Source organism: Cetorhinus maximus, chromosome 13, assembly GCF_964194155.1.
Source record: "Cetorhinus maximus chromosome 13, sCetMax3.hap1.1, whole genome shotgun sequence".
NCBI lineage: Eukaryota > Metazoa > Chordata > Chondrichthyes > Lamniformes > Cetorhinidae > Cetorhinus > Cetorhinus maximus.
Window position 1 is genome coordinate 91,724,550 of NC_135891.1, and position 25,936 is coordinate 91,750,485.

Below are 25,936 nucleotides of genomic sequence, written 5' to 3' on the forward strand. Positions count from 1 at the left end.
AGACAGCTCCGCCATTCAATGAGATCATGGCTGATCTGATAATCTTCAGCTCCTTTTCCCCCATAACCTTTGATTCCCTTACTGTTTAAAAGTCTGTCTGTCTATCTCAGCTTTGAATATAGTTTACGACCCAGTCTCTACAGCCCTCTGTGGTAAAGAATTCCACAGATTAACTACCCTCAGAAGAAATTCCTCCTCATCTCTGTTTTAAATGGGTGACCCCTTACTCTGAGATTATGCCATCTGTTCCTAGAGGGACTAGTCCTTCTCAGTGGTAGAAGTACTGGGACTGTACAGTGTTCAGACAGGAGGCTGGTCGAGTTGGGTGCAGTACTATAACAATTTGTGTGAGGCGGTGACCATCAGGGCTTCATTCTGGCTGGAAACAAGGCAAAATGAGGGCATCAAGCATCTCCAACGTGTCTCTCCATTGCACTGGCATATATAATGCAGCTGCAACATACCTATCCTCATGGCCATTTGAATCTTCCCTTCCTCCTTATCCGAGGAGTGTGGCTCCTCCATCTCCCTGGCTAGAAACTCTTCACCCTCTGCTGCGTGAGGTTGTGCAGTGTGCAGCAGACCGGAATGAACCTTATGATCCTTGGCCAGACTCTCAAGTTGTTGGAAGTATCCGGTTAGGGACCAATAACATTTTGTTTAAAGTAGACAAAGTTTGAGATTCAAGACACTTACTAAGTGAAGAAAGCCACAAGATTCCACAGGTTTTGAAGAAACAAAAATGAACTTCACAAAAAAAGGTCAAAAAGATTAAACAATTTACAATATTTATCTTATATTCTAACATTCAGGGTAAGTATGAGGTATATGTGAATTAACAGGCAAACTGTGGTGGAACACACCACACTACAGAATAAATGCCAAATGCGACCAAACCCAATTCCATGGGTTTCTCAATAACCCACTCAGATGTCTGTTGCATTGTGAGCCAACAAATCTCATTGAAACTTCATCTTTCACAAGGGTCTACAATCTTCACCTTTAAAGATCTTGCTTTGGAATTCTTTCCAAACGTCGCTCCAACTTGGATGGCTTCAACAGCGGCCCGCCTCACAGGGTTTCAATCTCACCTTCTGAGATTCCATTTCCCTGGATTCCCAAGTACACAAGCATCAACTTACAAGTGCTAATTCAGATCTTCAGCCCTGCCAAGCAGAACACCACTGTTGCAAAGGGGTACCTTTGCCCCAAAGGCTCGCAGTGGGGACTCATCACTCACCAACCTTCGGCTGCCTTCTTGGATCTTCAGGGCTTCTTTTGAGCCCTTTTTGACTATCAGGGCTTCTCTTGGGCCCACTTCACTTCAAGTCTGCTCCCCACAGCTCTTTCTCTAATTGGGGACTGTTTCTCTTGTCCTGTCCGCTGACTCTTGTCCCTGCCTCTGGGACACTCCTTGGAATCTCTCCCTGTCCCCCTCCCTAGTCCCTCTTTCCGGGTTTACATACTATGGCGCTCTGCACCCGGTCACCTGACCCGGGTTTTCACTATGCGCAGGGCCTGAAGAATGTGAAATATTCAAACTGCGCATGTGCAGCCAGTTCCCCGCCGGCACATGCGCGGGAGGCCTGAGGTTCGTCAGTATTTGGACTTCCCAACTTAACAACCTGGACACCCTCGGAGGCACATAATGCAGTGCTCCGCCTGAGCTGTGCAGGCAGCAGAACCTCACCTTTAACAAGCCTATGGTCTAGTCAATTATTGCCTCTGTGGAGCCATGGGAAACATTGTACTTCTCCACTGTAGACAATTCTATACAGGTGTCATGAGTCATGTTTTTAGTGGATAGCTCCTGTCACCCAGGATTCATGCTGCAGTTGGGCAGGGGCCTCAAACAGCTGTGGGCACCTGTGTGTAATGGAGAATGTAAGAGTCATGAGAGCTCCCTGGGAATCGAGCACACACCTTAAGGATTCGTTTGTGGTGGTCACAGACAAGTTGTATATTGATGGTGTGGACCCTCACCGGTTAATGAAAGCTGCTGGCTGTTCCCAGACAGTTCTAATCACTATGAGTGCAGTCTATAATCCGTTGTATTTGTGGGAAACCTGCAAAGGCCTCAAAGTCCACAGCTCTCAGGATCAGTGGTGAATTTAACAAACTCACCAGCCCTTTTGAACAGGGCATTGGTGACCTTCCTGACGCATCTGTGAGTGGCTACCTGCAAGATGTCACACATGTTCCCCATGGAGCCCTAGAATGATCCAGTGGTGTAAAAATTCAACGTCACAGCGACTTTCAAGGCAACTGCCATTGGATTGCCTCCCATTCTAATGGCCATAGGTCTTCATGAATGAGTACACGCAAGTCAGTGTCTGCCTCCCTCAGCTGTCTCTACATTGCCTCTCATACATCTTCAGGTAGTTGGTTTAGGTGTGGAACACTCGATGCACCATTGCTCGTTGTCACACTGGCCCACGTTTGGTTGCATGCTGAGAACCCTCTTGCCTCAGCCTCTTGTTGGACTTATGGCCACTAATGGAAATGGCCCAAGGTCATCCTTTCCCAGGTCCTCTCCTCCTCTACCTGAGCCTCCAAAAATATTGGGCAATCCCCACCCAAGCAGCCTCCAGAAAGTGAAATGTAGACAGAAGGCAGGCAAAGATATATGCACCACTGTCTACATGGTCATAGTTCCTGGCCTTCCACGTGTGCATCAATGGCCTTTCTTCAACCACACCCTGGCCTCCTCTCACTCCACTGTGGCTTCATCCCATCTCACCCAAGTCTCCTGCCACCTCAGCCCGTTGATGCTGTAATGTCCCTCCACAATAACTGTGCAAAAAAAAACACTTTGCAAAGCAATTAGACTGTAGACAGAACTCTAAATGTTAAGCAAGGATGCTACAAATTACACTTACAATTTATCATTGAAACTGTTGATTTAGGGCTTGAAAGGGCTTTGTACAAAAAATCTTTATGATAAAACCAAATATATCATGTGCTGCAGCTTAGAACTCGGGTGTAATTATCGAGCCAATTGATGAGAAAAAGATGTCGGATTGCAGACTTCTACACTTCTAGATTATAGAGCCAATTTAAACACACTCCCTATGTATTTCTAAGGTGGACAAAAGCTATGCCAACTGGGCAGGGAATAAGGAGTGCAGTAGCTTCTTCAAAACTGCTGATCATTTTTAATGTAATAATGAAGATGGCCTGATCTCTGGCTTGCAAAGAACTCGAGGATAGAGAAACACTAAATTCCATATCCGTTTGAACAATTTTGGTCACAGCAATGAACATTCAAACCACACTTCTTGAAAGTGCACATAACATCTATGTTACATGGGTGGAATGAATGGACTTTGCAAATCAGGAGTTAGCAGTGTATTGTGAAATTACAGTTTGGATGATTTGCAAGACATCCCATTTCTTAATGAAGATATCAGGCCATCTATGTGAGAGCACTATGCTCCCATTGAAGTTTCCCAGATAATTGAGTTAGGTGCAACTGGGATGGGTGCTGGCAAAATATGCTATTAATAATCTGTGTATTTTGGGAACAAACCTGTCAGACAGAAAAGCTAACCCAGTATCTCGATCTCATTCATTCAGTCCTTAAATACTGTCCAGTGAAAGAAAAATAGTTAATACTCACTTTTTTATAGTAAATGTGAAATTATCCTGAAGAATTGATGGTTCAAGTATTCCTTTGTTGCATGCAGTCACTCTTCTATTTTGCAAAACCAGAACAGAATTTTTTTTATAATGTTCATATTTCCATGGAAAATACAATTTTGTTAACTAAAAAATTACTAAGACAATTAAGATAAAACAAAATTAGGTTAGATGTTCTGGTCTTATATTGGCTGGAAAATGGGAGCTTAACAAAACTGTGATTGTTGGGTAACTTAGCAACCATTAGCCATAAAGAGCTGTAACCAAGATTGAAATGGTTGGCAACAAAAATCAAGGAAAGGCAAAACAAAAGTTGTGGAGAACTATTTTAATGGGCAGTTGATAGGATGGTGAATCATCCAAACCCTGTTAGCTTCTCTTCTTGTTTCCACTGTTACCTCTGGAGCATCCAAGTGTCTCATGCCCTCAAATTTCTTAAATTTCTTAGATTCTGTGAAATTTCTTAATCACATGCTGCTACTCGACAAGATCCATACGTACACTGACCACCACCTTTCTCAACCCCTCTTCTGCCTCTGAGTTGTCATGTTGCTTGTCTGATGTCTAGTATTGGATAGACAGAATTTTTAAAAATTAAATATTGAGAAGACCAAAGCCATTGTCCTCACTCCCCACCACAAACTTCATGCCAAGCATTCACATATTACTGCTCTTTTGTTGCTTCTCATGCACAACCAGATTTCAAAAGGACACACATTCAAAGTGCAATCTATAACTGAATGAACTGACGTACATTTTCAAGGATCTTTACATGGAAAAGCATTGTAACACAAACTGGCCACAATTCCAGGTCATTTACTGACTTGGGCTCCTCTTTACTTTACTTGTTCATGTTCTTCGTGAACACATTGCCTGGAAATTCAATGGAATCGTACTTGTTTTTTGGGCACTAAACAGATGCCTTAGCCTCCAATGTGCCCCTAATATCTGAGTAGAAGGGCACCACCACCTGCCATGTGGAGCTGGCTTTCTTGTTTGTGTCAGGAGCACAAATCAGAACTATTTAAAGACATTAATAAGGTATTTAAATGCTCTTTTTGAAGCACACTTTTCTGATTTTGGTATACTCCAGTGCCTGAATGACTACGTGCTAAACTTACCTGGCAATCTTTAGATGTATTTATGCTAGGTAGAATACCTCATTTATTATTATTATTATTATTATTATTATTATTATTATTATTATCTATCCCTTGCATGCAAGAATGATTGTCCTCCATGAGTCCAGAGATGGCTGATGAGGCCAATTTGGGATCTGGAGAATTTATGGCACGTAGGGCATTTGTTGCCAGGTAGGATGTCTGGTCCAGTATTATTAGTTTGGGTCACAGTGTATTCTTTTTGTTGCTTTTGTTTTTCCTTTTCATTCTGTCATCGTGGGTCTCAAAATGCTGGGGTCCTTCCAACTGACTCTACTACCATCTGGTTTGGTCCAGGGCAATGGTCTCCCAGGAGTTGATGTCATTGTGGGTCTCAAAATGCTGGGATCCTTCCAACTGACTCTACTACCTTCTGGTTTGGTCCAGGGCAATGGTCTCCCAGGAGTTGATGTCAATGTTGCATTTCTTCTTGTTGGCTTTCAGCACATCCTTGAAGCACTTCTTCTGTCCTCTTTTTTGATTGGATCTTTCAGAGCTCCATTGTTGATTTTTCTTGGATATTTCTTCTGTTGCACAGTCAGGGAGTCAGTTTGATGGACACAATTGAACAAATAAGTTAGTGATCAGTCCAGCAGTCATCAGCCCCTGTCATTATTCTGGTGGTGCAGACATCTTTGCAATTCTGGACACGGATAATGATGTAATCGATCAGGTGCAAGTGCTTGGACTGTTGGTGTTGCCATGACATTTTATACTTGTTCTTGTGGCGGAACATGTCCTACACGTTTGGTAAGGAGAAGAATGTTGTTGGAGTTGAGATTTCCAACTCCTTCCTTGCCAATAGTTCCATTCCAGAGATTGGAATCTCTTCCAACTCTAGTGTTGAAGTATCCAAGAAGAATAAGCCTGTCTTCCTTTGGAAGACCTTTGGCGTCCCAGCCTCCTGCCTTAGCTCCTGCACATTAATGGCTAGCAATTAAAAAAAAAGTGAAGTCGCCTCCTATAACCAAGTTCTAAAGTACATGTGGTACCAGTATCTTAGCTGGTGCTTGCAAGGGTAAGTCTGTATGATGCTGCACATTCAGGATGGTTGGCTTCCTCTTTCTTCATGGGCATCCATTTGAAATAAAAGAAGAATAAAGAATAGCTTTTAGTGTAAAGGGAGAACAGAGATGTGGCTGGTGAAAGCATCTTCAGCTTGTCATATAAGGTGTGTAGAGTGAGACAGAGGTAAAGTAGAAGTTAAGAAACCCTGCATGATGTCAATTCTAATGTTGCAAGTTACTACAACCATAGCTCTCTCCCCTGCCATGATGGCCATCATCTTTTCTTTAAGAAGAGAGTGGGTGCAAGCATCCTGACATCCTTTGGTGGCATCTTCCGGTCTCCAAATTGTGACAATTGCCTGCAAGAAAGAAAATTAGTAACTGTCTTGTGAGATCTTCAGAGAATGTGCCTGTTATTGTAAAACAGCTGGTATGTAATGCGTCATTTAAGAGGTATGAAAAAATAATGGTTACAAAAGTGAAGTGTTTGAGAAAAAACAGGTATAGTGAATGGTGATGGAGTGAGTTTAGGGGAGTGAAGGGAATAGGAGACAGCAGCATTTTAAGTAGTAAAGCTGGAGACATGAGTAGAGAGTAAGAAAGAGGTCGAATAACTTTTTCCAGCATTTCAACAATGTTCAAAAAGCTAAATTCCTGGCATTGACCTCTTCAGCAACATCTTCACATTGGTGGCAAAGTTGTTGCTTGGAGGGCTTTCTGCCCTCCATTTCTGCTTATACCAGGGTTTCCCTGACAGCATTAGTGAACTTGCTGCCATCTTGGTGCTGCTGCAGCATAAAAGCTTTCCTTGTATTTCTGCAGCCAAAGTGCACCTCCCCTTTGAGGTGCTGGGTGCCTTTGGGCAAAATTCTCCATTCCAGAGACTAAGCGTGGTGGCAAGAGGGAAAGTCGGTGGGAAATCGTGTTTGACAAACCTCCTGGAGTTTTTTGAGGACGTAACTGGCAGAATAAATAAGGGCAAATCAGTGGTTGTGGTGTATTTGGATTTTCAGGAAGTTTTTCATAAAGTCCCACATAAGAGGTTTGTGGATTGTGGGTAATATATTGGCATGGATTGAGAATTGGTTAGCAGACAGGAAACAGAGTAGGAATAAATGGGTCTTTTTCAGAGTGGCAGATAGTGACTAGTGGAGCTAGTGCTTAGGCCCCAGCCATTGACAATATATATCAATGATTTGGATGAGGGAAACAAATATAATATTTCCAAGTTTGCTGACAACATGAAACTTGGTGGGAGTGTGTGAGTGATGAGGAGGGTGTTAAGAGGCTTCAAGGTGATTTAGACAGGTTGAGTGAGTGGACAAATACATGACAGATTCAGTATAACGTAGATAAGTGTGAAGTTTTCCACTTTGATAGGGAAAACAGAATGACAGAGTATTATTTAAATGGTAATGCTGGAAAAACACAGCAGGTCTAACAACATTTGTGGAGAAAAAAAAAGTTAACGTTTTGAGTCCTTATGGCTTTTCTTCAGAGCTAAAGAGGAGTAAAATGTAATAAAATGTATACTGTTTAAGGCAGGTGGAGTGGTTGAAGCTGGATAGAAGGCCAGTGATAGGTGGAGGCAAAGGAGAGATTGCCAGGGATGTCATGGACAAAGGGGTGCTAATGATAGTGATACTGGCTAAAGGAGGTGTTAGTGGTGGTGTTAAGGTCGGAGATCAGAATGTGACAATGGCAGGACAAGGGTAAGCACTCTGGAAGGAACAACATGAACAAGTGCCAGAACAAGTGCCTCTATTCTTCCTACTTTGGTAGGAAGAATAGAGGCATAGACTATTTTCTAAATGGGGAGAGAATTCAGAAATCTGGAGTGTAAAGGGACTTGGGAGTCCTAGTCCAGGATGCTCTTAAGGTTAACTTGCAGGTTGAGTCGGTAGTTAGGAAGGCAAATGCAATATTGGCATTTATTTCAAGAGGACTAGAATATAAAAGCAGAGATGTGCTGCTGAGGCTTTATAAGGCTCTGGTCAGACCACATTTAGAATATTGTGAGCAATTTTGGGCCCCGTATCTCAGGAAGGATGTGCTGGCCCTGGAGAGGGTCCAGAAGAGGTTCACGAGAACGATCCCAGGTATGAAAGGCTTAACAAATGAGGAATGTTTGAGGACTCTGGGTCTATACTCGATGGAGTTTAGAAGGATGAGGGGGGATCTGATTGAAACTTACAGAATACTGAAAGGCCTGGATAGAGTGGACGTGGGGAAGATGTTTCCATTAATAGGAGAGACTAGGACCCAAGGGCACAGCCTCAGAGTAAAGGGAAGACCTTTTAGAACAGAGATGAGGAGAAACTTCTTTAGCCAGAGAGTGGTGAATCTATGGAATTCATTGCCACAGAAGGCTGTGGAGGCCTGGTCATTGAGTGTATTTAAGACCAAGATAGATAGGTTCTTGATTGGTAAGGGGATCAAAGGTTATGGGGAGAAGGCGGGAGAATGGGGTTGAGAAACTTATCAGCCATGATTGAGTGGCGGAGCAGACTCAATGGGCCGAATGGCCTAATTTCTGCTCCTATGTCTTATGGCCCTAGTGGGGGTGGGGTGAGAGGAGGGGATGGTGAGGGGGGAAAAAAGATTGAAAATAGGATAAAACAATGAATAAAAATGAATTTAAATAAAAATAAGTGGATAAAAAATAAAAATTAAGAAATGAGAACAAATATTGAAAAAAGGGGGTGAGGATGAAGGGGAGAGTTCTTGGTCTGAAGTTGTTGAACCAAGACCGGAAGGCTGTAAAGTGCCTATTTGGAAGATGAGGTGTTGTTCCTCCAGTTTGCGTTGGGCTTCACTGGAACATTGCAGCAGGCCAAGGACAGACACGTGGGCATGAGAGCAGGATTGTGTGTTGAAATGGCAAGCAACAGGAAGGTCTGGGTCATGCTTGTGGACAGACTGAAGGTGTTCCACAAAGCGGTCACCCAGTCTGCGTTTGGCCTCTCCAATGTAGAGCAGACCGCATTGGGAACAGCGAATACCATAGACCAAATTGAAGGAGGTGCAACTTGAAAGGAGTGTTTGGGCCCATGGACAGTGAGGGAGGAGGTGAAGGGACAGGTGTTGCACGTTCTGTGGTTGCATGGGAAGGTGCCATGAGAGGGATTGGGGGTGATAGAGGAGTGGACCAGGGTGTCCTGGAGGGAACAGTCTCTACAGAATGCCAACCGGAGGGTGAAGGGAAGATGTGTTTGGTGGTGGCATTATGCCGGAGTTGGCAGAAATGACGGAGGATGATCGTTTAAATGCAGAGGCTGGTGGGGTGAAAAGTGAGGACAAGGGGGGCCGTATCATGGCTCTGAGAGGGAGAGGAAGGTGTGAGGGCAGAGGCGCAGGAGATGGGTCGGACACGGTTGAGGGCCCTGTCAACCACAGTGGGTGGGAAACCTCGGTGAAGGCAGACATGTCAGAAGCGCCGTTTTGGAAGGTGGCATCATTGGAACAGATGTGACAGAGGCAAAGGAACAGAGAGAATGGGATGGAGTCTCCACAGGAAGTGTGGTATGAGGAACTGTAGTCGAGGTAGCTGTGGGAGTCAATGGGCTTGTAGTGAACGTTGGTGGTGGACAGTCTATCACCAGAAATTGAGACAGCGAGGTCAAGGAAGGGAAGTGTCAGAGATGGACCATGTGAAGGTGATGGAGGGGTGGAAATTGGAAGCAAAATTGATAAATTTTTCCAGGTCCAGACGAGAGCATGAAGTAGCACCGAAGAAAGAGTTGTGGGAGGGGGCCTTAGTAGGACTGGAACAAGGAATGTTCCACATACCCCATAAAGAGATGGGCATAACTGGGGCCCATGCGGGTACCCACAGCCACACCTTTATTTGGAGGAAGTGAGACAAGTTAAAGGAGAAATTGTGTTCAGTGAGAGAACAAATTCATTCAGATGGAGGAGAGTGGTTGTTGCTGGGGATTGTTCAGGCCTCTCTTCAAGGAAGAAGTGGAGAGCCCTCAGGCCATCCTGGTGAGGGTTGGAGGTGTAGTGGGATTGGACATCCATGGTGAAGAGGCGGTTAGGGATAGGAAATTGTTGATACGACGTAGGGCATCCGAGGAATCGCAGATGTAAGTGGGAAGAGACTGGACAAGGGGAGAGAGAACAGAGTCAAGATAGGAAGAAATGATTTCCGTGGGGCAGGAACAGGCCAGCACGATTGGTCTACCGGGACAGTCCTGCTTGTAGATTTTGGGGAGGAGGTAGAAGCGGGCTGTCCAGGGTTGGGAGACTGAGGTTGGAATCTGTGGAGGGAAGATCTCCAGAGGAGATGAGGTCAGTGACACCTGGAAACAAAGGCTACATGTTCAGTGGTGGGGTCATGGTCCAAGTAGAGATAGGAGGAAGTCTCTGAGAGTTGGCGCTCAGTCTCTACGAGGTAGAGGTCAGTACGCCAGATGACGACAACACCACCCTTGCTGGCAGGTTTGATAACAGTCAGGGTTGGACCTGAGAGAACGGAGTGCAGCAAGTTCAGAAGGAGACAGGTTAGAGTGGGTGAGAGGAGCAGAGAAATTGAGACGGCTGATGTCACGCTGACAATTCTCGATGAAAAGATCAAGAGCAGGTTAAGAGGCCAGAGGAAGGGGCCCAGGTGGAGTGAGAATATTGGAGGCGGGTGAAAGGATCTGTAGAACAGGGGGAGGACTCTTGCCCAGAGAAGTGAGCATAGACACGGAGGCTGCGGAAGAAGAGTTCAGCATCATGCCGAGCCCGGAATTCATTGAGTTGAGGGCGTAAGAGAGTCCTTTGCGTACTGAACGTTCAGCATCAATGAGGGGACGGTCAGGGGGTATGGTGAATACATGGCAAGGGCTGGGATTAGAAGACGGGATGGGGTCAGAGTGACAGGAAGGGGTGGAGGGTCCTGGATGTGCGTTGGTATCAATACCAACCAATATCAATCAATGAAGAGTCATAAGGACTCAAAACATTAACTTTTTTTTTCTCCACAGATGCTGTTGAGTTTTTCCAGCATTTTCTGTTCTTGTTTCAGATTTCCAGCATCCGCAGTATTTTGCATTTATTTAAATGGTGATAGATTGGGAAATGTTGATGTACAAAGGGACCTGGGATGTCCTTGTAAACCAATCACTGAAAGCAAACATGCAGGTGCAGCAAGCAGTTAAGATGGCAAATGGTGTGTTGGCCTACAATGCAAGAGGACTTGAGTACAGGAGCAAGAATGTCTCACTGCAGCTATACAGGGCCTTGGTGAGACCACACCTGGAGTAGTGTGTGCAGTTTTGGTTTACTCACCTAGGAAAGGATATACTTGCCATAGAGGGAGTGCAGCAAAGTTTCACCAGACTGATTCCTGGGATGGCAGGATTGTCATATGAGGAGAAATTGGGCGAGCTAGGCCTGTATTCACTGGAGTTTAGAAGAATAAGAGGAGACTTCATTGAAACATATAAAATTCTGACTGGGGTGGACAGACTGCATGCAGAGATGATATTTCCTCTAGCTGGGGTATCTAGAACAAGGGGTCACAGTCTCAGGATAATGGGTAGACCAATTAGGACTGAGATGAGGAGAAACTTCTTCACTCAGATGGTGGTGAACCTATGGAAATCTCTACCACATAAGGCTGTGGAGGCCGAGTCACTGAGTATATTTAAGAAGGAAATAAATAGATTTCTAGATTATAAAGAAGTCAAGGGATATGAGAAAGTGTGAGAGTATGGCGTTGAGATAGAGGATCAGCCATGATAATATTAAATGGTGGAGCAGTCTCGAAGGGTTGAATGACTTACTCCTATTTTCTGTTTCTAAAATGATGGCTTGACAATGCACATATAACCCTTGCATTTGAAACTCACATTATGTGACCTCATGAGAATTGTTCATGGAAGGTTAGTGATTATCCTGATGCTGCTGTACTGAAGTGTCTTATTTGTGTATGTTCTTAGTATTTATTGTGACCCACGTTGTAGTCTTTTCACCCAACTGTACTTTGCAAAAGCTTTTCTTTTTTGACTGTGAGGCTTTGGTAAAAGTATTAATCATCATCGAGCACCATAGCCTTTCATGCCTCCCTGCAGCATTATGTTGTCTGCTTTTAAGACTCATCATTACTCCTTTATTAATTTCCATTCTCCCCATGCATGATACTGAGTGATGCAAGTTGGTTCCACTTGGTGACATTTTAAACGTCTGCTGGACGGGCATGAGTGTGTGATGTCAAAGGTGTATGCTCATCCTGATTGAAGCCATCCAGTTACCTGTGAGGCTGCCTAGCGTTGCTTGCCGGAATCCCTCTGAGGTAACAGAACGCCAATTGATATGGGATTTTGTTATATGACTGTGCAATGTCTGAGGGTTCATTGCAAGAATTGATCTTTCTGAGATGGACTGTAATGGTATGAAAGCGATGCTCCGGCACATCTGAGTGCTCATAAATATCTTTGAAGGGACTAAGTTATCATTGCTGTGTGAAAACTGACTGCACCACATCTCTCTCAGATACCAAGGCAAAGCAGAACGTGAATTTGGCAGGCTTCCGACAAATGCAGGGTCATGAGTGATTGACAATATTGACACGATGGTCCTGCTGAACCAATCTGAGTACAATGCTAACATAATTCTCAGGTTTGCATTCATCCTGTCGTATTACAGGTCATTGCGTCCTAATGACCGATGGCATCTTAGAACTCAGTATCAAGATGTGGCTTCTGTGTTAATCATGCATTCGGGCTGGCATTTGGAGAGATGGTGCTGTCCAGATATCGCTCCACTTTCAGATGGGGCTTCGGGCAGTCATGCAGCGCACTAAACTCTAGCCATCCAGTTGGTGGCCAGCACTCTCCCGGATGCGTTAAGGGGCCTTCAGGTTCTTAGTATACCCAAGCTAACTCACGTGTATCTCTCTTTTTCATCCTGCAGGAGGATACATTTAGAGCATGGAGCCTAGTGAACTAGCTGTGCTTCATTCTGTACAGAAAAAGGAGGCGACAGAGGCACCTGGCTATGCAGAGGCAGAAGTAGCATCCTCGAGAAGAAGGGGCAGCTGGGGCTCCCACAAATGCTGCTGAAGAGCCAGAGTGAGGCATCGTTGGTCGGCGCCCAGCTAGACCCAGGGTCTCTAGACACCGCCTTTCATTCCTGCAGATGACCAAGAACCAATGTCGCTGAAGACTGTGCATGTCTAGGGAACTGGTTGGTCACATCTGCCAGCTACTGCAGGATTTGGTGCCACGGGGACGTGGAGGGCATCCACTGCCAGTGGCCGTGAAAGTGACTGTGGCACTCAATTTTTACGCCAGTGGCTCCTTTCAGGGCTCCACAGGTAACCTCTGAGGGATATCACAAGCCTCCACCCACAAATGCATCCATGAGGTCACTGATACCATCTTTGCAAGGACACACAATTTTGTGCACTTCGCCCAGGACAAAGAGGCAGGATGCAAGAGCAATTGGATTTTTCCCAGATCTTGGGTTTCCCACTGATGCAAGGTATGATCGATGGTATTCATGTGGCGCTCAGATCTCCATCGCAACAAGCGGTCAATTATGTCAGCCACAAGGGGTTCCATTCACTGAATATGCAGCTAGAATGTGACCATCACAAATGCACCCTTTAGGTCTAGGCATGATTTTCAGGGAGTGTACACGACTCCTACATTCTCAGTTAATCACAGTTCCCTGATCGTCTTCCTGGGTCCACAGAAACTGCAGGGTTGGCTCCTAGGGTACAAGGGCTACCCGTAGAGGATGTGGCTAATGACACCTGAGCGGGACCTCCGACTGCAGCAGAACAAAGGTCTAATGAGGCTCATGCTGCAATTCGTAACTTGGTGGAGCAAACCATCGGGATGCTGAAAATGAGGTTCTGGTGCCTGGACCGTTTGGTGGAGCCCTGCAATATAATCAGAGGATATCACACATTGTTGTCACCTGCTGCCCCCTTTTCAACCTGGTGCTGCACGGGGAGAGGAGCTGGCTGAGGAGTTGTTGCAGGTCTCCTCTGATGAGGATGGAGTCGACGATGATGAGGGTGAGGAGGTCCTCGAAGGTGATGATGACGGCCATGAGGCCCTCACATTGGCCAGACAAGGCAGGTGCACTGGGGAGGCCCTCATAGCTGTTAGATTTGTGGAGGATGATAACAGCATGCAGTGAAGAGACGCCATAGATCCTCACATCACATTTGTGAACATTTGACTCTAGTCTGGCTTATGGCAGCGCGCATACCCTCTGTGATAATGCTATTGTCATGGAGACGCAGTGAAGTCCCTAATAGTTGCTTGATTGCAGGAGGATGACGACAACATGTAGTGAAGACTCTCCATAGATCTTCACACAGCCTCTGAAAATGTCTGACTCCTGTCTGGCTGAGGGCAGCCCACTTGTGCCCTGTGATCAGGGTCATGTCATAGACACGCAGCCACGAAACTTTAAAAGCATCTGATCCTTTGTCTGCCTTCGGCACCTGACCCCTTCAGGGGCACATTGTAACTGGTCACAGATGCTGAAGAGATGGGTCCAGCCCACCTTAATGATGCTGAGAGCACACAGAATGACGAAACTCTGACGCCTGCCCACGACATTCTGGCAGCAATGACAAGCACTGTTGGTGCAGGCATCACTAATATGTCCAGGGAGTGGGTGGCCGGACCATCACTTTTTTCTGAAGCCTGCACAACGCACCGGGAAGAGGCCCTGGACTGAGACACCTGCCTTTTATCTTGCGCGGAAAGGTTTCACATCTGAGTGACATGAACACTGTTCATCAGAACAAGGAGACATTCTTGGGAGTTTATTGACAATAGTGAACAGCACATACAAGTGATTATCACCTATGCCCAGGCTGTGTAACTACATCATCTCCACTTTCCTAACCCTGCCACTATGTCTTGGTGCTCCCCGGACCAGAGCAGAGGTGGCTGCTCCATGAATGGCTCAGTGGATAGCATTCTTGCCTCTAAGCCAGAAGGTCAAGATCCCCTCCAGAGACTTGCACAAAATCCAGGCTGATGGTTTCAGTGTAGTGATGAGGGAGTGTGGTGTTATCTTTGGGTGATCAGTCTTGGCCCAATGGGTATCATTCTTCCCTCTTGAATCACAAGGTTAAGGGCTCAAGTCCCGCTTCAGAAACTTGAGCATGTAATGCAGGCTGACACATCCAATATCAGGACTGAGGAAATGTTGCACTGTTGGAGATGCTGCCTTCCACATGAGACAAAACCAAGACCACTTCTCGCTCTCAGGTGGATATGAAAGATCCCACAGCAATCTATTAGGGGAGCCATTTAGCTCAGTGACTAGATGACTAGCATGTGGATAAGGTTAATGCCAATAGCAAGGGGTTCAATCCCTGTTCTGGCTAAGATAGACTTGGGTCTGTCTCCTCACCCCACCCAAACCTAACCTAGGGGCTGCGTTTAATTTATCCTTCGTTTTGTTAATTTAGTTTAATTGTTTGATTCCATAAGAGGTACATCATCTCCACTTTCCTAATCCTGCCACTACGTCTTGGTGCTCCCTGGACATCCACAGCAGAGGTGGAGGTAGCCTGCTGATTGCTACGGCCTGTCTGTGGTGACGTTGGAAGGTTGAGACCTGGAGGGCCCTGGCCGGCTTTCGGGGTCCTGCTGTGTGGCAGTGGCACCCTCCTCGGCCTATGGAACTGGAGCTGCTGAGGTCACAGGAAGAGGGCATTAAGATGGGCCAGACACTCCTGAAATTGCCTGGATGGATTGCCCTAGGAGGGTACACCTGATCCTGCTCCCTATGGGTGACTGGCTGACTCCTTGAGGAGAAGGGGTAGCTGAAGTGAGATCAGGCTGCCCCACACCCCTCTCGTGTAAACACAGAGGCCAACTATGGTGTCAGTGGTGGAGTTTTTTTTAATTTATTCATTCATGGGATGGGCAATAAATGCTGGCCCAGCCAGCGAAGCCCACATCCCACGAATGAATAAAAAAAAATAGAACCACCTCCCAACCCACCAGGTGATTTGGACCAATATGCGCCTTTGCATAATTACTGACCCTCCAAGCGAGGAATTGGGCACAAGTTCCCGCCATTCCAGCCAGCAGGATGGGCGCTGCCGAAACCGCCCGCCACCCCACTTAGTCTCATTAATGGAAAATTCCGCCCATAGTTAAAGCACCAACCAGGCAGGGAAAACCCTCAAGGAAGAGCTGCATAACTGTAACAATGATGAGTTAACACAGTGTGGCAGAGGTATGCACTCTACTGAGTGCCCTCTTCACTTGTTAGATTTTATGCTGATTTTCTACTCCCAATCACTCATTTCATTCCTACATTAATGACTGTGATAACTACAAAATGCATCCAACCACCTTCAATTCTTTTCAAAAGACTTTAAAAAGATAATTCTGAGATACCAAGGTTCTAATCCAATACGTTGAGCATTTGGTTGTTGTTCGTCTACACAAAAAGCCTGTTTGTCTTTGTAACTGATGTCAAAAGTTTTGAAGACCTTGCTAAACTTAATTGAGCATGAGGCTGTTCATGTGATGCTGCTCTTACTTTAGTCATCCCACTCAAAGTCCCATATTATGCAAGTTTACTGAATTCTACAATCTTTTAATTATTTAAAAATATGTGGCAATTGAATCCATCTGTTGGGTTGGAATAGCTTTACTACGTTAAAAGGTACAATCACTTACTTGGACACTTTTAGTTGTTTAGATAATGGACATCCAACACTGACAAGTGTGGTCTGCAAAAAGATAGTTAAATTGTTCAGTAAAATGTAGCATGGATGTTTGCACAATATACACAACAAATTATGATACAAAACTTAGCTTAATACAATATATTTTCAATTGTCATTGCTGATGAGGTTTGACAAGCAGTGAGAATCACCCAGAAAGAAGGACAGATGTGAATTTGGTGCATTTCTAATCATTTGGCACAATGGATGGAATTTTTTATGCCCACTGGCATCGGGTGTGAGCGGACAATATGGCAGGAGGGCCAAAACCCGGTTTCATGCCACCATTAAATCAGTTTGCAATCATCCGCTCTGCCCCTCAATGACAGACCACATTTCCCGCTGCTGCATGTCGGGAAATTCATTGTAATACATCTGGATATCATTATAAGCCCAGCTCACCGGAATCATCCCCTTACACTCTTATAGTCTTTCTAGTGTAATACCTTTATTGGTAAGATGGCTGCCTGCAGTGAGTCCCTCATAGCAGAGGTCACATGACTATAGCAAGCCAGACAGGACATGTAGGAATGATTGCATTTCAAAACCCAAACATCCCCCTCTTCCTAATGAACAAAAGACAAATTTGCATGCGCTATCATGTGTAAATGTGAGTAACCCAAGTTACCCACCATAGTATTGCTGAAGAAAGACATTTTGTCAAAGATTTTCATCTTGCACTCATCAGGGCAATCGCAAGAATACCAATGTCAGGGGAAGCAGCAAATTTATACTGTATGGGAAGAGAGTACTGATTGGTTGATGAGTGGACTCTGATTGGTAGAGGCATTACCATGGAGAATACACCAGTTAATGGTAACTGACAGTTAACTGCCAAGCATTGTTTGAAATTTAAACCAGGCAACTTGACTCTGATTGATCAAGGCATTCCCCTGATGCACGAATCAGCAAATGGCTATCACTTATTTTGGTTAGCTGAAACAGGCGCAATGTGTATACAAGCTTATTCTGTCTGCAAAGAACAGGACCCTGTTTATTAATATATGTAGCTGCCAATACACACAAATGCGCCACACTGTGAACCTGACTGACAATCTTAAATTGGTTGTCAGCATAATTTTTAGCACACTGAGGATTATTTATCATATGTTGTCCAATTCCGGGATCACATCTAAAGTTGGACACTGTGTTTTGAGTTTTGCAAGCTCAACTGGTCGGGTATGGTCTGTACCTTGCCCATTGCGAACAGCGGAAGGGACATGTTCATTTGATAAGATCCGCCAGTCTTTGGTTCATACAGCCTACATACCTAGCACTACACTGGCACTGAAATTCATATACCAAATTATTCATTTGTGAGATAGGCAGAATGTATTTTTGGCTTGACGGCAGCATCTTGTTAGTGGCGAATATCATTCATGTTGCTACTGCATGCGAGCAGTGTGAAACAGCTAGCTTCACCTGTCGCTCAAATTTTTGAGATCCCTTGCCCTCCCAGGGTAATCTGAGGTAGACTGGGCACTTTTCAGGGCCAAAAGTGACGGCCTTGGGCCCGTTCCTGCTATAGTGAAGAGGTCTATTCCCAACTTCATCCATGGTCTGTCTGGGATGTCATGTGTCATCAATGGCTCTCTAGCTTGTTTAGCTTGGTACTCATTACAAGCACCACACTGGCCATTGTGGTCTTTAATTTCATTGCTCATGTTTGGTCAGTAGAGCACTTCTCTTGCCTTCCACAAACTCAATTCAATTCCTTGGTGGCTTGCATGAATGGGTTTCAGCATCTCTCCTCTCATCTCCTTAGGGATGATGACTCTATTAACTTTGTACAAGCTGCCATCTTGAGCAGTCAATTCATCTCGGTATGCCCAATATGCTCTTGTGACCACAGGTGTGTCCTTGATGTTCTCAGGCCATCCTTTCATCAGTACTTCTTGCAGGAGTTGCATCTTATTGGATAGTTTACTTAATTTGAGCCGGGCACTTGTCTGTCAGACTCAATGGACGGAATTTTCCATACCCGCTGGCGTTGGGCATCATTGCGGGTGTAAGTGGACAATATGGCGGGGGAAGGCCAAAAATTGGTTTCATGACATCATGAGAACACCTTGCAATCGTCCGCTCTGTCCATCAATGGTGGGCCACATTTCCCACCGCCGCACGTCAAGAATTTCATTGTAACATACCTGCGGGGGGCAGGACTCTGGGGGGAGGAAGGAGTTCTGAGAGGGGAAGGAGCCCAGATGGAGAAAGAAGTCCAAAGTGGGGGGAGAAGACAAGGGAGAGGAAGGAGTCTCGGGGGGAGAGGAATGAGTCCAGAGGGGAGAAGGGGTCCAGGGAGAGGAAGGAGTCTGGGAGAAGGAAGGAGTAAGGAGGGGGGAAGGAGTAAGGGTGGTAGAAGGAGTATGCATGAAGGGAGGAGTCTGGAGGGGGGACAGAGTACGGGGGGAGGAAGGAATGTCGAGGAAGGCAGGGATGTCCAGATGAACATGCATGGGAGGGGTCTGTGGAGTCAATGGCTGCCTCCAGGGGAGTGAAATGAGGGTGGGCGTGGTAGGAGAAAATGAGAGAAGGCAGAGTGAACTGGTAGGGTGGGAGGAAGAGGGTGAGGGTGGGATGGTATTGGTAGAACGGAGGGCAAGGGTGGTTGGTGGGGTCTCAGAGGCAGACACGGATCCTGGGGTGGGAAGGAGGAGGTCAAGGAGGTGGAGGGTGTGGGTAAGCGCTGTGATGGATCTTTCAGGCTGCTTTCTTTCCATCTCTTCAATGGGGGAGATGGCCTCTTGGTTGGAGGTGAGGACTTGGATGGAGCTGAGGGACTGACTGGCTGAGGGTGTCAGTCACTTGGCAGAGCTCCTGTAAACCAAAGTAGAGATGATTAGTGCATGGCAGCAGAGTCAAAAGCAGGAGAGAGAGCACTCACAGTTACATTGAGAGAGGGATGATGTTGTGCAGGATCCTCACTTGGGTGTTCGCCACCAACCTCACCATCGCCGCCAGTACGGTCCACATCCTGACCAGTCAGCGCGATGGCACGCTCCTCAAAGTGAGGAGCCTATTGTGGGCCATTCCATTCCGCTTTGGGACCTTTCCCTGCTGTTGTCAACCAGCTTCTCCTACATGAAAACAGGTGGAGAGAGTGTGAGCAGGATACATGGCACTGCATGGAATGTTTGCACAGAGGCGAGGACGTGAGCTCGAGAGGATATCAGCCTGATGGCGATGTGAGGGTGTATGTGAGAGTTAGTGGTGAAGTCTCCTGAGGTGTAAGATCCCTGTGGATATGTGATGGGTTTGTGAGTTGAGAGTGGTGAGAAGAGTGACTTAGCCGGCAGAACAGATGAGACCATTCATCCTCTTTTGGCACTGGGTGGCTGACCTCATTTTTGTAGGGCATTGGTGCTGACCACCGCTGTCATTGCTTCCCATGCTGGCCTTCACCCAGAGCAGGGGTAGAGGATATTAGTACAGGCCTCCACAGGCATTACAGGGGCGCATCACTGAATTGGGGGCTGCAGTCTTCTTGCTTTGCCTTCTGTAGAGCAGTTCTGGGCTGAAGCGCTGAGAGGTGTCCACTGGGCTGCACTTTAAGTATGTCGCCTGGCATGAAGAAGCGGGCAAGGTGGCGGGTGAATCGGAGGCCACCCCAGCGAAACAGCATGTTTCCTGGAAATGCATGATTGGGATGATATGGCGTGAAAAGCCGCCATTGCAGCTGGTGAGTAAAACGATCTTTTTCCCACCTACTACCACACATGGGACGATTCCACTCGATGCCTCTGCTGGGCTGATGACTTACAGAGCATGTCAAGCTTCTGCTTCATGTTGAATCTGGAAGGTTTCACATTCTATTTAGCATCCTCAACTTTCTTCTTGGGCAGTGCTGCTCTTGACAGCATGTCAGTGATGTACATCTGTATACCTAGCTTGTATGACACATCAAGATGATAGCTCTGTAAACAAAGTAACATTCTTTGCAGATACTTTGGAGCAGATAGTAGCAGTTTGAGAAAAATGCTTTGAATGGCTTGTGGTTGGACTCCATTGTTACTCTGTCTTTCCCAAGCAGGTATTGATGAAAATGCTCACAAGCAAAAACAATGGCCAAGCACTCTTTCTCGATCTGAGCCTAGTGTCATTCAGTTTGCGTTAATGTCCTGGATGCAAATGCCACTTAGTTGCCCTTGCTGTATTAGGGCTGCTCCAAGACCTGTCTCGCAGGCGTCACACTGCATGGTCACTTCAGAGCACTTCAGTACTGGCAATTGTCATCATTACTTGTTTGATTTTAGTGAATGCTGCCCCAATACCACTGCACATCCTTGACAGTGAGCTTGCATAATGGTTCACACACCGATGACAAATTAGGCAAAAATTGTGCTAAATAGTTCACAAATCCAACAAATCATTGCACTGCTTTCACAGCTGTTGATCGCTGCATCACTGCTACAGCTCTCGCCTTGTCAGGATCTGGGCGAAAACCTTTTACTGTCAGTACATGACGTATGTACATGACTTTAGGCATTTTCAATTGCAATTTTTTCTTGTTCAGCTTCAGGTTCTTCTGGCAAATTCCCTCTAGCAGTCGTATTAAACTTTGATCATGATCAGCTATAGCTTCTTTCATTCCCACTGGAGTTTAGAAGAATGAGATGGGATCTGATTGAAGCCATGCTAAGTGGGATAGATTTCAAACAGATCTAGCAACTCAAGACTGAGACACTGTGGGACATCAGCAGTGGCAGAATTGCACTCAACCACAATCTGTAAACTCATGGTCTGGCATATCACCAATGCTACCATTACCACCAAGCCTGGGGATCAACCCTGGTTTAATGAAGAGTGCAGGAGGGCATGCCGGGAGCAGCACCAGGCATACCTAAAAATGAGGTGTCAACCTGGTCAAACTATAGCTCAGGACTACTTGCATTCCAAACACAGTAAGCAGCATGCGATAGATAGAGCTAAGCGATTCTACAACAACGGATCAGATCTAAGATCTAAGCTCTGCAGCCCTGCCACATCCAGTCGTGAATGGTGGTGGACAATTAAATGACTCACAGGAGGAGGAGGCTCCACAAATGTCCCCATCCTCAATGATGGGGAAGCCCAGCACATCAGTGCAAAAGATAAGACTGAAGCATTTGCTACAATCTTCAGCCAGAAGTGCCGAGTGGATGATCCATCTCGGCCTCCCCCAGAGGTCCCACCATCACTGATGCCAGTCTTCAGCCAATTTGATTCACTCCACGTGATATCAAGAAATGACTGAAGGCACTGGAAAGTGCAAAGGCTATGGGCCCTGACAATATTCTGGCAATAATACTGAAGACTTGTACTCCAGAACATGCCACGCCCTAGCCAAGTTCTTCCAGTACAGCTACAACACTGGCATCTCTCCGGCAATGTGGAAAATTGCCCAGGTACGTCCTGTGCACAAAAAACAGGACAAGTCTAAACCATCCAATTACCACTCCATCAGTCTACTCTGCATCATCAGGAAAGTAATGGAAGAGGTCATCAACAGTGCTATCAAGTGGCACTTGCTTAGAAGTAACCTGCTCACTGATGCTCAGTTCGGGTTCTGCCAGGGTCACTCAGTCCTGACCTCATTACAGCCTTGGTTCAAATGTGGACAAAAGAGCTGAACTCCTGAGGTGAGATGAGAGTGACTGCCCTTGACATCAGGGCAACATTTGAGCAAGTGTGGTATCAAGGAGCCCTGGGGGAAAACTCTCCGTTGGTTGGAGTCATACCTAGCACAAAGGAAGACTGTTGTGGTTGTTGGAGGTCAATCATTGCAGTTTCAGGACATCACTGCAGGAGTTCCTCAGGGTAGAGTCCTAGGCCCAACCATCTTCAGCTGCTTCATCAATGACCTTCCTTCCATCATAAAGTTAGAAGTGGGATGTTCGCTGATGATTGCACAACGTTCAGCACCATTTGTGACTCCTCAGATGCTGAAACAGTCCATGTCGAAATGCAGCAAGACCTGGACAATATCCAGGCTTGGCTGACAAGTGGCAAGTAACATTCGCACCACACAATTTCCAGCAATAACCATCTCCAAAAAGACAGAATCTAACCATCGCCTCTTGACATTCAATGGCATTACCATTGCAGAATCCCCCACTATCAACATCCTGGGGGTTACCATTGACCAGAAACTGAATTGGACTAGCCATAGAAGATTTGATGCGTTGAATGGCCGCCTTCTGTGCTATACTAGTCTACGATTCCATTCTATTTAATTTGTATTGGTGGCCTCAAAGAAGATATCAATAACTAGCTATTGAAATAAATGCAAATCCATGACATTTTGAACTAGCCTGCAGTCTCATTCGGCACATCTAGATATTGTAAATGGAACTAGATTATGTTTTGTTAGCATGTTTTCTCAAGCTATTGCCCACAATGAAGGAAATCCTTTGCAGAATACTGAGGGTGGCTGGCATGGTAAGAAAGGTTAAAACAGAATGTGCTAGAAAATGCAAGGCAGAAACTCAATTAATGGATTAGAACCAACATCAGAACTCCAGAATAGTGGACCAGGCCATGGATTTACAAACTTGTTTCTGACAACTTTCTAGGCATGGTGAGGTCAGCCCCCTCTCAACAAATTTAATTACACTCTTCAAGTCTATTGTACATTTCTGATTAATGTGTAAAATCTTACAGTCACTCATTGGATCTTGTTCTCAGTCCCATATTGTGGAGCTTTGAAGCAATAGATGCATGACAGCCTGAGATAACATAAGTTACATTAATATCGTGGGTCAATGAAAGTTGTCCATTAAAATGATTATATTGGAATGGATTGTGATAATCAGAACTTTTCTCCAGCTCTAACTCACTATGAAATATTGATTATTCTCTAAATGAAATCTTACCTTGTTTCTACTTGTATCTATGAATCCACATAAGTCAGTGTACAAACTACATACTCATTTTTATTTTACATCCTATAAGTTTCTAAGACAGCTTGATGGAATATTTATTTAATTTACTGTAGATATTGGGCATTATTTTCTACATCAATGTTTTTTTTTGTAGATATTGCTTAAGATTGTGAATATTGTAAAGGTAGAATTCGGAATATGAGCTTTTAAAAAAAATGTCGATTTTTAAAAAATGATGAAGTTTCTCATTACAAAAGTAATTTCTACATCTTATCAATAATGTACTTTCCTACAAGGTTACAAAACATCAGGGCCAAGAGGTAGGAGTATGTGACAGACTACACCTGAATAAGACTGAGACGAATGTCCTTGCAGGGAAATTTGCTAGTGTTGTTGGGGAGGTTTTAAACTAGATTGGCAGGGGGATGGGAACCTGAGGGCAGATTTAGATAGGACAAATTCAGAGCAGGGAGTAGGAGACAGAAAATTAGCAAGTGACTCTGAAAGACAGAAGCAGCAAAGGTTAAAAGGTTTACAGCACAAGAATTTGGCAATGTTAAAGGATATTTATTTAAGTGCAAGGAGTACAGCAAAGCCGATGAGCTGAGGGCACAGATAAACACGTGGCTGCATGATATCATTGTTATAACAGAAACTTTGCTTAAAGAGGGGCAAAAATGGCAACTCAACATCTCTGGATATGGGGCTTTCAGGCAGTATAGAGGCAGGCTAAAAAAGGTGGGGATGTAGCATTATTGGTTAAAGAATCAATTACAGCTGTGGGGAGGGATGATATACTAAATGAATCATCAAATGAAGCTATATGGGTTGAACTCAGAAATAAAAAGGGGGCAGCCACACTCCTAGGAGTGTACTATAGACCTCCAAATAGTGAGAGGGAGATAGAAGAGCAAATATGTGGGCAAATTTCTGAGTGCAAGAACAATAGGGCAATAATAGTTGGGGTCTTCAACTACACTAATATTAATTGGGATATGAACAGTGTAATAGGCACAAGAGGGCACAAAATTCTTGAACTACATTCAAGAGAACATTTTTAGCTAGCATGAAAGCCCAAAGCGAGGGAGTGCAACTCTAGATTTTAGGAAATGAAGCTGGGCAAGTGGATGAAGTAGCAGTGGGTAACCATTTAGGAAATAGTGACCATAATACAGATTCAATTTAGGGTAATTATGGAAAAGGATCAAGATAGAACAGGAGTAAAAATTCTAAATTGGGGAAAGACAAATTTTACGAAACTGAGAGGCGATTTAGCGAAAGTGGACTGGTTACAGCTACTTGAAGGGAAATCAGTGACAGACTAGCGGGAGACATTCAAAAGCGAGATTCTGCGGGCACAGTATAGACATATCCCCACAAAGAAAAATGGTGGGACTATCAAATCTAGAGCCCCCTGGTTATGTAGAAGCATACAAGGTAAGATCAAGCAGAAAAAGAAAGCTTATGCCACAAAAACTTAATACAGTAGAAAGCCTAGAGGAGTATAGAAAGTACAGGGGTGAAGTAAAAAAGAAAAGCGAAGAGAGGATATGAAAAGCATTGGCAGGTAAAATCAAAAAAAACCCAAAGATGTTTTACCAGTACATTAAGACCAAGAGCTTAACTAAGGAAAGGGTAGGGCCTATCAGAGATGTACACGGTAACTTGTGTGCTGATGCTGAAGATGTGGGCAGGGTTCTCAATGTGTACTTTGTCTCTGTTTTCACTTAGGCGAGGGATGATGCAGATATTCTAGTTAAAGAGGAGTGTGAAATATTAGATACAATAAGCATAGTGAGAGAGGATGTACTGGAGGGACTGGCATCCTTGAAGGTGGAAAAATGACCAGGGCCAGATGGATTGTATCCCAGGCTGTTAAAGGAAACCAGGGAGGAAACAGATGCTCTGAGGATCATTTTCCAATCCTCACTAGATATAGGTGAGGTACCAGAGGATTGATACTATTGGAACTTTGTACTATTATTTAAAAAGGGCAGGAGGGATAGACCGGTCTGTCTGACTTCGGTGGTGGGAAAATTATTTGAATCAATTCTGAGAGATAGGATAAACTATCACATAGAAAGGAATGGATTAATCAAGGATAATCCGCATGGTCTTGCAAGGGGAAGGTTGTGTCATACTAATTTAATTTAATTTTTTGAGCAAGTAACAAGGAGGATTGATGAGGGTAGTGCAGTGGATGTTGTCTACATGAATTTTCGTAAGACATTTGACAAGGCCTTACATGGCAGACTGGTCAGAAAAGTAAAAGCCCCTGGGAATACAGGGGAATGTGGCGAGTTGCATTCGAAATTGGCTCAGTGACAGGAAACAAAGGGTAATGGTTGATGGATGATTTTGTAAATGGAAAATGGTCTCCAGTGGCGTTCCACAGGGCTCAGTGTTGGGTCCCTTGCTGTTTGTTGTATATATTAATGATTTGGACTTCAATGTGGGTGGCATGATTGGGAAATCTGCAAATGACACAAAAAATGGCTGTGTATCTGATAGTGAAAAGGATAGTTGTTGTTTCCAGCATGATATCAATGGTTTGGTTGAGTGGGCAGA

General features: G+C 45.0%; 1 long non-coding RNA gene across 1 annotated transcript in view; it reads right to left on the reverse strand.

The window, feature by feature from the left end:
- Positions 1 to 3,621: 3,621 nt before the first annotated feature.
- LOC144689225 (uncharacterized) overlaps positions 3,622 to 25,936 on the reverse strand; it is a 49,378-nt gene continuing 27,063 nt past the window's right edge. Inside the window, exons 2-3 of the long non-coding RNA XR_013578600.1 lie at positions 16,462 to 16,514; positions 3,622 to 3,694 (exon numbers count right to left, since the gene is read on the reverse strand). This is a non-coding gene — a long non-coding RNA (uncharacterized LOC144689225). The remainder of the gene's footprint in view (positions 3,695 to 16,461; positions 16,515 to 25,936) is intronic.